This window comes from Montipora capricornis, chromosome 8 (assembly GCF_036669925.1).
Source record: "Montipora capricornis isolate CH-2021 chromosome 8, ASM3666992v2, whole genome shotgun sequence".
Classification (NCBI taxonomy): domain Eukaryota; kingdom Metazoa; phylum Cnidaria; class Anthozoa; order Scleractinia; family Acroporidae; genus Montipora; species Montipora capricornis.
Genome location: NC_090890.1, coordinates 6242514 through 6251805, shown reverse-complemented (window position 1 = coordinate 6251805; position 9292 = coordinate 6242514).

Below are 9292 nucleotides of genomic sequence, written 5' to 3'. Positions count from 1 at the left end.
GGTGGGGTGGGGTGGGGTCCAAGGGTTCAACAATTCAACCTTCCGGCTCATAGCAGGTTCTAAGATTCTAATCACCCTAATAAAGGACCTTCTTTTAACAAGGTATTTGCGAATTTCCGTCCAAGCAATTCTACGATGGAGAACTTCAGACAGCTGAGGTGGTAAAAGCACGTAACCCAGCTTGATCACTTTTTGCCCCGTGATCATTCGCCAGCGAGGCGATATTCCTATTGTATTCTGCCAAGTAGTAGGACAAGAAGAATCCTCACCTATTGCAACCTCAGAGAGCAACAAAGAATCCAAATGGAACATGAAGGAAGTTCAAAAAGCGATAAGCAGAAGGGAAACTCTAAAAAACATTGCAACATTGAGGCTCCGTTTATTCACTTCTTTTTGTTCGTGAGCAAACAGGTGATCATGGGAGGATAAGACTAGTTAAGGAAGCAGAAAGGAAAGACTATAGCAAAGGCTGCTGTTGGTGCTGTGTTTGCGCATGCGCTCGTCCTTTCAGACAATCTATTAATGATGCCGGTAGTTATTCATTCAATCATTCAAGCAATTATTCATTCATTCGTCTTGAAAAATTATATCAGCCAAAATGACAAAAACCCTAAGCCTACAAAAATTTGACCCTTTTGTATATGTTTTAGGTTTTCGTAGCGGAACATATTGCCAATCAGTACAGGACACAAGTGCGCATGTCAGATGTGATCATACTGTCACCATACAGAGAACAGCGAAGTAAAATAAGCCAGCGACCGAAGGGAGCCTATGAAGAAATCTTAGTCACCACTGTAACAAAGAGTCAAGGTAAGGTATATTGAACGATCATATTTCTGCCTGCTTTTGCCTGTTAATAACGAATATTGTAAGTTTTCGGTTAAGTTAAAATATCGGACAAATTGTTCTTCAAGTCGAGTGCAAGCGAAAGAACTACGACCCTCAAAACAAGAGCTTAAAGTTGACGCGAATATTCACAAGCCCTTTCTGTAGTTGTCAGCCGCAACTGTCGCTATTAGACGTGGATCCCTTTTGTTTATATGGTTGTTACAATATCAGACAATGCAATGTGAAAATGAGCAACGTTTCCCACCCAGTAATATACTTTTGTGAGCCGTAAGACCAGAAGTAATCGTGCCCTATTCGTTTTTCAGGGAGCGAATGGGATTACGTCGTAATCTCTCTGGTTCGATCAATGGAGAAAGACGAAATCAATCTAGAACCGACTCAAAGCTGGCTCCTGAACACCATTTAGGGAGATCACATTTGCGATAAAGTAAATTAATTTCCTATGTTTCATTCATTTTTCAGTGGGTAATTAGATAATTAGATAATTAATTAGATACACGACCCCCCAAGCACGTAGTGCTTAAACACTAATCGTGTTTTAAATAAAGAATTTTACTTTACTTTACTTTACTTTACTTTACTTTACTTTACTTTACCTAGGATTTTTGACCGATTGATGAAATGTACGTGGCACTTATGCGTGTACGCAAAAGGCTTTGTATTATTGGTAAGAGGAAAAGATCCAACATTGTTGCATTCTGCTCTCTCTAACATCCCAGGTATCTGGAAATGAAAAACGGGCAAATTCGAGTTCCGAAGTTTCCTAAGCCAGTTTCTTAGGCCAGTGTATATGGCATGCAATTCAGTGTGGATGATGTTCTCTCTCATGCGTCTGAATTTCCCTGTCCTTTCTTCCTCCGTTCTATGGTTCTGTTTTGAAGGCTTGGATTGCTTTGGGTGGCTCTCGTTCTCCTAATGGTGTGGTTGTGGGCCTATATTTTGTGGGGGGTCCCATTTCCGTTTACTCTATGTCCTGTAAGTCTTGTTATTTTCTCCTTCTGCGTTCTCGTTTTGTTACCCCTCACTGCCTTGCTACATTCTTTCTTCCCTTCGTTGGGAGTGGGAAACGACCTGGAAATCCCCTTTTTTCTTTTATTTTGATCGTCAAATGATTGAATTTGAACTGGAAGGTCGCTCACGGTGTCTTGTACACTGGTGAGTGTCTTTCAGATAGATAGATAGATAGATAGATAGATAGATAGATAGATAGATAGATAGATAGATAGATAGATAGATTTTATTGAAAACAATACATGGCAGCCAAGGGCTGAATTGCGTACTGTTAAAATGTAAATAATAAAAATTACCTAAGTATATAATAATGCTATATAATAAAGAACTATTACGTTCGAAAAGCTATTTACAAGATCTAAAATTAATTTATACCGTATTTATATTAAAACTTGACTTAATAATAAAACTATTTCTTGCGCATTTCGTGTTCACCTTTTGGTTATAATGTTCCGTTAGCATGTTTTTGTGGTTATCATTGTGAGTCTGATCAGCATTTGTCTTTTTCTTGTCCTTTGGTCGAGAGTGGTCTGTCTTGGATTTAGTCTTTGCTGTTCCACGCGTCCCCTCTGGTCCCTGCCTTTACTGTTAGACATGCTCTTTTCGGTTTTTCTTCCGATGAACTCAGATGTGTCCCTAGGGCTTTTTGTTATTTACTTAATGTTTGTAAGTCTGCGGTCTGGCGCCAGCGTAACGATTTCCGCTTTCGTAATGTGGCTCCAGGCGCTGCTCAGCTGATTGCTTGTATTCGTGCTCGTCTGCGTTTTTACCGTCCTTTGTCTTTGAAGCGTTTTTCGTCTGCTGGTCGTCGGGGTTTCTTTCTTCGCCAGTGGGGCGCGATAGGGGTCTTGAGTTCGGTGTGTGTTCCTCCTTTTTACTCGTGGATATTATCCACGAGTTTTGGGGAGAATCTGTATGCAAATTTGTCACTCCTGCGTTTTTTTTTTTTTTTAATTTTTTTTTAAATTTATTTAAATACAGTACTTACGTACATTACTTACAATACACCGTTACTTACACTACTACTGCTACTCACAAAAACTATCTTAACTTACACTATTAATACTATTCACAATATCGTACTTTACATTGTTCGCTATACTAGGCAATCATTACATATATAAAAAATAAATAAACAAATAAATAAATAAATACTTTAAAAAAAAACCTTGCTATGTATTAATGAGTATCTAAAAGCTCACGGATGCTCGAACGCTTGGTGACTCCGTGCATAATTTGCCCTTTAAAAATACTTTGAACGCTGTTATGCTATAAGATTCACTTTCTTTGACTGCAGTATAGATGTAGTAATTGGGCTACTATAAGGCACATGTTGACAGCGCGAAAAGATCGCTTCTCGGGGTGATGTGCTTATATTTTAGCATTGTTCGTCAGAGCTACCTTCGGACGTTACTAGAGTAACCAAACCATGGACGTGCCGACATTCTACGAACAGATGCTCTAAGGTCTGTCTTACACCACACAATTGACATTCATCGTTTTCGATAATTTTAGCTCTTAAAAAGTTTGCTGCGAGTGTAAAGAATATGGAGGTTGTTTTTGAATTGAAACATCGAGAGTTTTATGTTTTTGGTGACTTTAAACGGGAGAATGTATAAGGACTCGATGCTCTGATCAGTAAAACCGGTCTTAGTTAGACGAACTTTAGATGTAGGTATTTGGAACGTTTTGGAGACGTAAAGTGAGCGTGCTTGCTGACAAGTCCAACATGAAATATTTAAAGAATGTGTCGCGGGCTGTCCTGTAGTAACTGATTCGTTTTCAAGATCACGTTTAAAGGATTCTTTCCAGTACTTTGGAATGGCGTTGCACAACCCAAAATAACGGAGAAAGTTTGTTTTTATTTTATACTTTTTCCTAAATTCAGGGAAAGACAAGAAATTTCCTTCTTCGTCTAGGATATCCGATAGGGTCTTTACTCCGGCATTATACCATTGTCGATAAAAAATGGATTTTCCGCCGATTGTGATAAACTGATTATTCCATAAGATCTCATTTTCTATTTCTTTTTTTGTTGTGGGAGTGTGCTTGACAATCTCTTCCCAAACATTCAAGACGTCGCGGTAAAAGAGTGGAAGGAAGGACAATTCAGGCAAAGTTTTTATAGAGAAATTGCATTCGAACAGCAGTGGGCCACCTACGTGCTGTAATAGATCGAAGGGTATTTTCTTCCAGGACTGCGTTTGAGGATTGAGGAACCGTCCTACCCAACCTACTTTCAAAGATTTATTTATGATTTTAAAGTCAGGCATATTATTAATAAGTCCGCCGTCCTTAATCTTACCAATCATTGTGGAATGTTTAATTTTAGGCGGTTTGTGGTTCCATACGAAGTTAGAAAGAAGCTTACTCACTTGGTCAACAAATTCACTGGGTACACTCAGAACAGAGGCAATAAAAACTATCTTTGAAAGAGCTAAATTTTTGACATTGTTTATTTTCCTGTAAAGTGTGAGATCTGGTGATGATCAGATGTTACGACATTTTTCTAGAGCAAGCAATTTTTTTTCAAAATTATCTTTTACGGATATTTCCTAGTCACGGGAGAAGCAAACGCCGAGACACACACACTTCAGGGGCCAGTCAATGCCAAATCGATTTTTGGATTATGGATTGTTTTTTCCCAACCACATTGTTTCCGTTTTTTATCTGTTTAGTTCCAATCCCGAACAACTTTTAAAGGCCTCCAATTTCTCAAAAAGTTTTACAACTAAATCTATGTCTCGCACGAAACAGGAGGTGTGGTCTGCATATTGTGAAAGCTTATACTCCTTTCCCTTAATATTTATACCCATTATCGGCTGGTCATTTCTTATTGAATTTACTAAAATTTCAACAGCAATTGCAAAGAGTAAACCGGAAAGCGGACACCCCTGTCTAACGCCTTGTTGTAATTCAAGGAAGGGCGTTGCGTAGCCATTATTAATAACGCAGCTTTGAATGTTTTTGTAAAAAGTCTTAACCTATTGTATTAAAGGCGCATCGAACACAAAAGTTTCTGTAGCCTTTATAATAAAGTTCCATTCTAAACTGTCAAAGGTCTTTTTAAAGTCTAGAAACAATGCTATGCTTGAGATATCTAATGTATCCGGGCATTCAATAATATCCGCGATTAAGCGTACATTTTGCCCGATAAAACGGCCTTTAGTGAACCGGTCTGGTCTCCATGAATAAGGCTAGGTAGTACTTTCGCAATTCTGGCAGCGATTGCCTTGGTGGCAATTTTGTAATCTGTGTTTAGTAGGGAGATGGGTTTCCAGTTATCCAGAAGAACCTTATTTTTATCTATTTTTGGAATAAGTGTGATTATTCCTCTTTTTTGCGAAATCGAGAGCTCGCCGATCTCGAAGGCGTAATTGAAACTCCTCCTGTCTTAACTGCTCCCAAAATTTAAGATAAAATTCGGCAGTTAAGCCGTCCGTGCCACGAGACTTACCCCTGGAAAATTCTTTTAGAGAGGCATGACATTCTTCTTTTGTTAAGCGACCGTCAGAAGTGTCGGCGAGTTGGGCGGTCAATTTTGGAAGTGATGGGCTTTCAAAGAACTTATCGAAACAGGTGTCATTTGGGTTTGTGCAGGTGGAAGTATAAAGGTTTTGGTAGTACCTGTGTTCCTCTTTCAGGATTTCGGTGGGGGTAACCAGAGTACGATCATCGGCTTTTATTTTTGTAATGTAATTATTGGAACGATTTCGTTTCTCGAGGTTGAAAAAATAACAAGTGCTACGCTCTCCTTGCTCGCACCATCTTGCTTTACTTCTAATCATGGCGCCTTCTGTTTTGTGCATTGAAATCTGTTCAAGTTTCAATTTTACCTCATAAAATTTTGCTATAGTCTCTTGTTCAGGGTTCGCACACATTAATTTGTGCAGTGATGAGAATTGTTGCTGTAACAAAGCCTCTTCATTCTTTTTGTTCTTTGCGATTTGATTGCAATAACATATTGTGAAGCTTCTGATTTCCATTTTCCATTTTCCATTTTCCATTTTCCATGTCCCAGTATAGCCCTTTATCCTGCAAATAGCTGTGTTTTTCCTTGTACTCCGGAATTTTTTTACTTAACCCCTCGACGAAACAATGATCATTTAGAAGTGAGTTATTGAATTTGAAAAAACCAGGACCTCTCTTAATGAAATCGTCTGACTGGATGTTGAACGATACAGCTGAATGGTCAGAAAACGAAACCGGAGTAATGATACATTCTTTGTGTAAGCAGATGTTTTGACACCAACCAGTAATCGAGCCTGCATTGAATTGCTGATGCGTTCAAATGCCAGGTGAATAGTGATTCATTAGGGTGAAGTTTCCTCCAGAGATCCACTAAATTAAAAGAATTGCATAAACTAAGAATAGAATCAATTAATTGTTGTTTTCGCTCCGTAGGCCGTCCCCCTTGTTTGTCTTTTGATGTTAAACAACAATTCAAGTCGCCACCTATTATGATGTTCTCGTCTACATACTTTCGCAGGCGTGATTTCAAAGTTTGAAAAAATTCTAACTGCATTTTTTTGATCATTCGGAGCATAAACATTGATAAAAATAAACCTGAATTCGTCTATTTTGGCGCGCAGAATAATTAGTCGACCTTTTTGGTCAGTTTCATGGTTTTCCACTTCAACATCGAGGGATGGATTGAACAAAACGAGAGTGCCACTACTGTGTTTTGTTCCGTGGGAATAAACCACCTTGCCTCCCCATTCGGCTGACCATACTCTTTCCAGATTTCGTGAACTATAAACCTCTTGGAGGAAAATTACTTGGAACCTGCGCTCATGTAACCATCGAAAAACTTGCCTCCTTTTACGCGCATCGTTTAAGCCCCTAACATTTAGCGTAGTGCAAGACAAATTGCCAATGCCATAAGCGTATGAGATGATTTAAACATGTATACATACCTGCACTTCTACTTTGCGCTGATAGGCGAACGATCTTGCTCAAGAAATTGGAGTCCAAGCGTGTGATCCATTGAGCTTTTACAGTGAACATAACTTTACCCTTAATAAACAATATACACGAATACATATATCTATACACTGACACATATACACTCACATGCATACGCTTACTAAAGAGAGCCCTTGGTGGCTCAGTCGAAGGTGAATATAACTCGAGTAGTGCTTTGAGCTAAGAACAACCTTACGAAGCAAACCCAAAAAGGAACGAGCGGGGCTACACTGACTCCGAAGCCCACTTTATCTTACGCTTTGGTGACTAATTATGATCTATGTAATTGCCCATTAATGTAAAGCTTATCATGTATTAATTTGGCGTCATGACCGCTCTTCTTTGCGTCCTTTAATATAGGTACCAGAAGCTTCCTTTTCTCGACAATTTCTTTAGGGAAATCACGAGCAATTGCAAAATTTGTGCCACGGAGATTCTTTGCTTGGGCTAACACCAATTCTTTGTTTTTGTGGAACGTAAATTTGGCAATGAGAGGCCTTGGCTTTGAGTTGTTGGAGTTTGATTTTCCGATCCGATGGACGCGCTCGAACGAAATCTCCTTTGAATCTCTCTTACTTAGTCTCAGTTCCACTTCCATAAACCTGCGTAGAACATTTTCAGATGTTTCAAACATCATCCTTTTCTTCAGGTATATTAAAGAAGTTCGGGTTGTTTCGGCGGCTGTGGCTTTCCAGTTTAACTGATCTTTGTTTTTCTTCTTCTACTTGCTTGGTTAGCGACTTCACACCTTCTTGAAGCTGTTTGATTGCTTTGTCTTGTGCATCAACCTTCTTGTTAAGCGCTGTGATTGAAAGAGTGAGCGAACTCTAAGCTGGTTTCTAACTCCTTATTCCTTTCTTCAAGGCAGCTTTGCTTCTGTTTTAAGCCTTCGATTTCTTGAATGCAATCTAACGCTTTGTCTAGCTTCTCTTTGATTGCAGCGATCAAGTCCGCCATGTTGTGACATGTACCACAACATTCCTCACAGCAAGTTTGAGAACCTTTGCTTCTCTTTCGGCTCCCTGAGTCATCCTTGGTTCTCTCCTCGTTTTCTGACATTTTGCTCGGCTTTTGGGTTTTCTAATAGCTGATTACATGCCTTTTTACGGCAGAGCGCGCGTCCGCACGTCTGAACACTTCGAAAGCTAGTCCTAGTCTGAAGTTTGACCTAATTAGCCAATCAGGATGGATTGTATTTCAAGCGAATCACGGCACAGCTTGGAAAGTGTGACTTCCTGTCAGCCAGATTGTGTGCTGCCATTGCTGTTTGTGTTTTTTGGGAACTTTCCGCTGCATTTTAAATAAAAGCAAGAGACTGACGAAGTGAGGAAATGGCGTTCTTCGAAGGTAAAGCAAAAGATTCTGAATAAGTACACATTGGTGAAATTAATTGTGCACCGTCTTTCACTCACCAACGCCTATGCGTAAATGTCGAAATCGAATCGACAGACACATGGTGAGACTGAGACAGTCTCTGTCGATCCCCTAAGCTCACGAGAGGATTAATAAGTTCCATTCGGAAGATGACTTCCATGTGAATCCAACTTGAACAACATGACTGACGTGACAAACAGTGAGACAACCAAGCAACCCATGCGTCCAGACGCTAGTACTTGTGTGGCAGACCAGAATGACGAACTGTCGAAAGACTCGGTCATTCATTATGTAAGGAAAACTGATGAGGAATCCGTACTGATCTCCAGATAGATGCTCTATCTCCAGATCATGTAGATGGTCTGGCTCTATCAGAATCTCTATCTCCGATAGAGCAAATATAAACATGCTCTCCGGGACAGAGAACCATCCAGAATTCCTTACAAGAAAACGTCGAGCTTGTTTCCTTAAGACAAGGTAATTAGAAAGTGTATGGTGCATTACTTAAAGAAGAACGTACCGAGCTCGCTTGAGTTGAGAAAGTGTTTATCTCTTGCTTTAGGAAAATATGTTGCAGTAACAATGTCTAGACCTAGACCACAACTCAGACGTAACAAATCCTCGAAAGTAGGAGACTCTAATTGTCGTTTTTGTCTTATTACCCGAAGGACCGCTAAACATAAAATAGACTTGCCAGTAGTATTGTGTATTCAAGATCAATCTGTTACTAAGCGTTCAACAAAATTGAATCAACAAAACAAGAGTTGTGTGTATCAAGAGAAAAACTATTGATATCAGGAGACATTGAATATATATGCACTTGCTGTGATCAGTTATGGTACAGATCATCTCTCTTAAGTGTAACAGTAGCCAATATAGTGGTAAATGTTCCCAAAATTGCTCCCGCAAGTAGTAGTGTTCCTCATTTACATTCAAACTTTCGCTGAAAACATTCAAAATGCACAAGTATCTGTCGATAGACGTATTGATGAGATTGCAACACACTCTTAACGACAATAATAACACAGACAACAGTGATGGTGAGGGGTGCGAAGTAGAAGAACGACCGTCTAGTATCACAGATACCTTACTG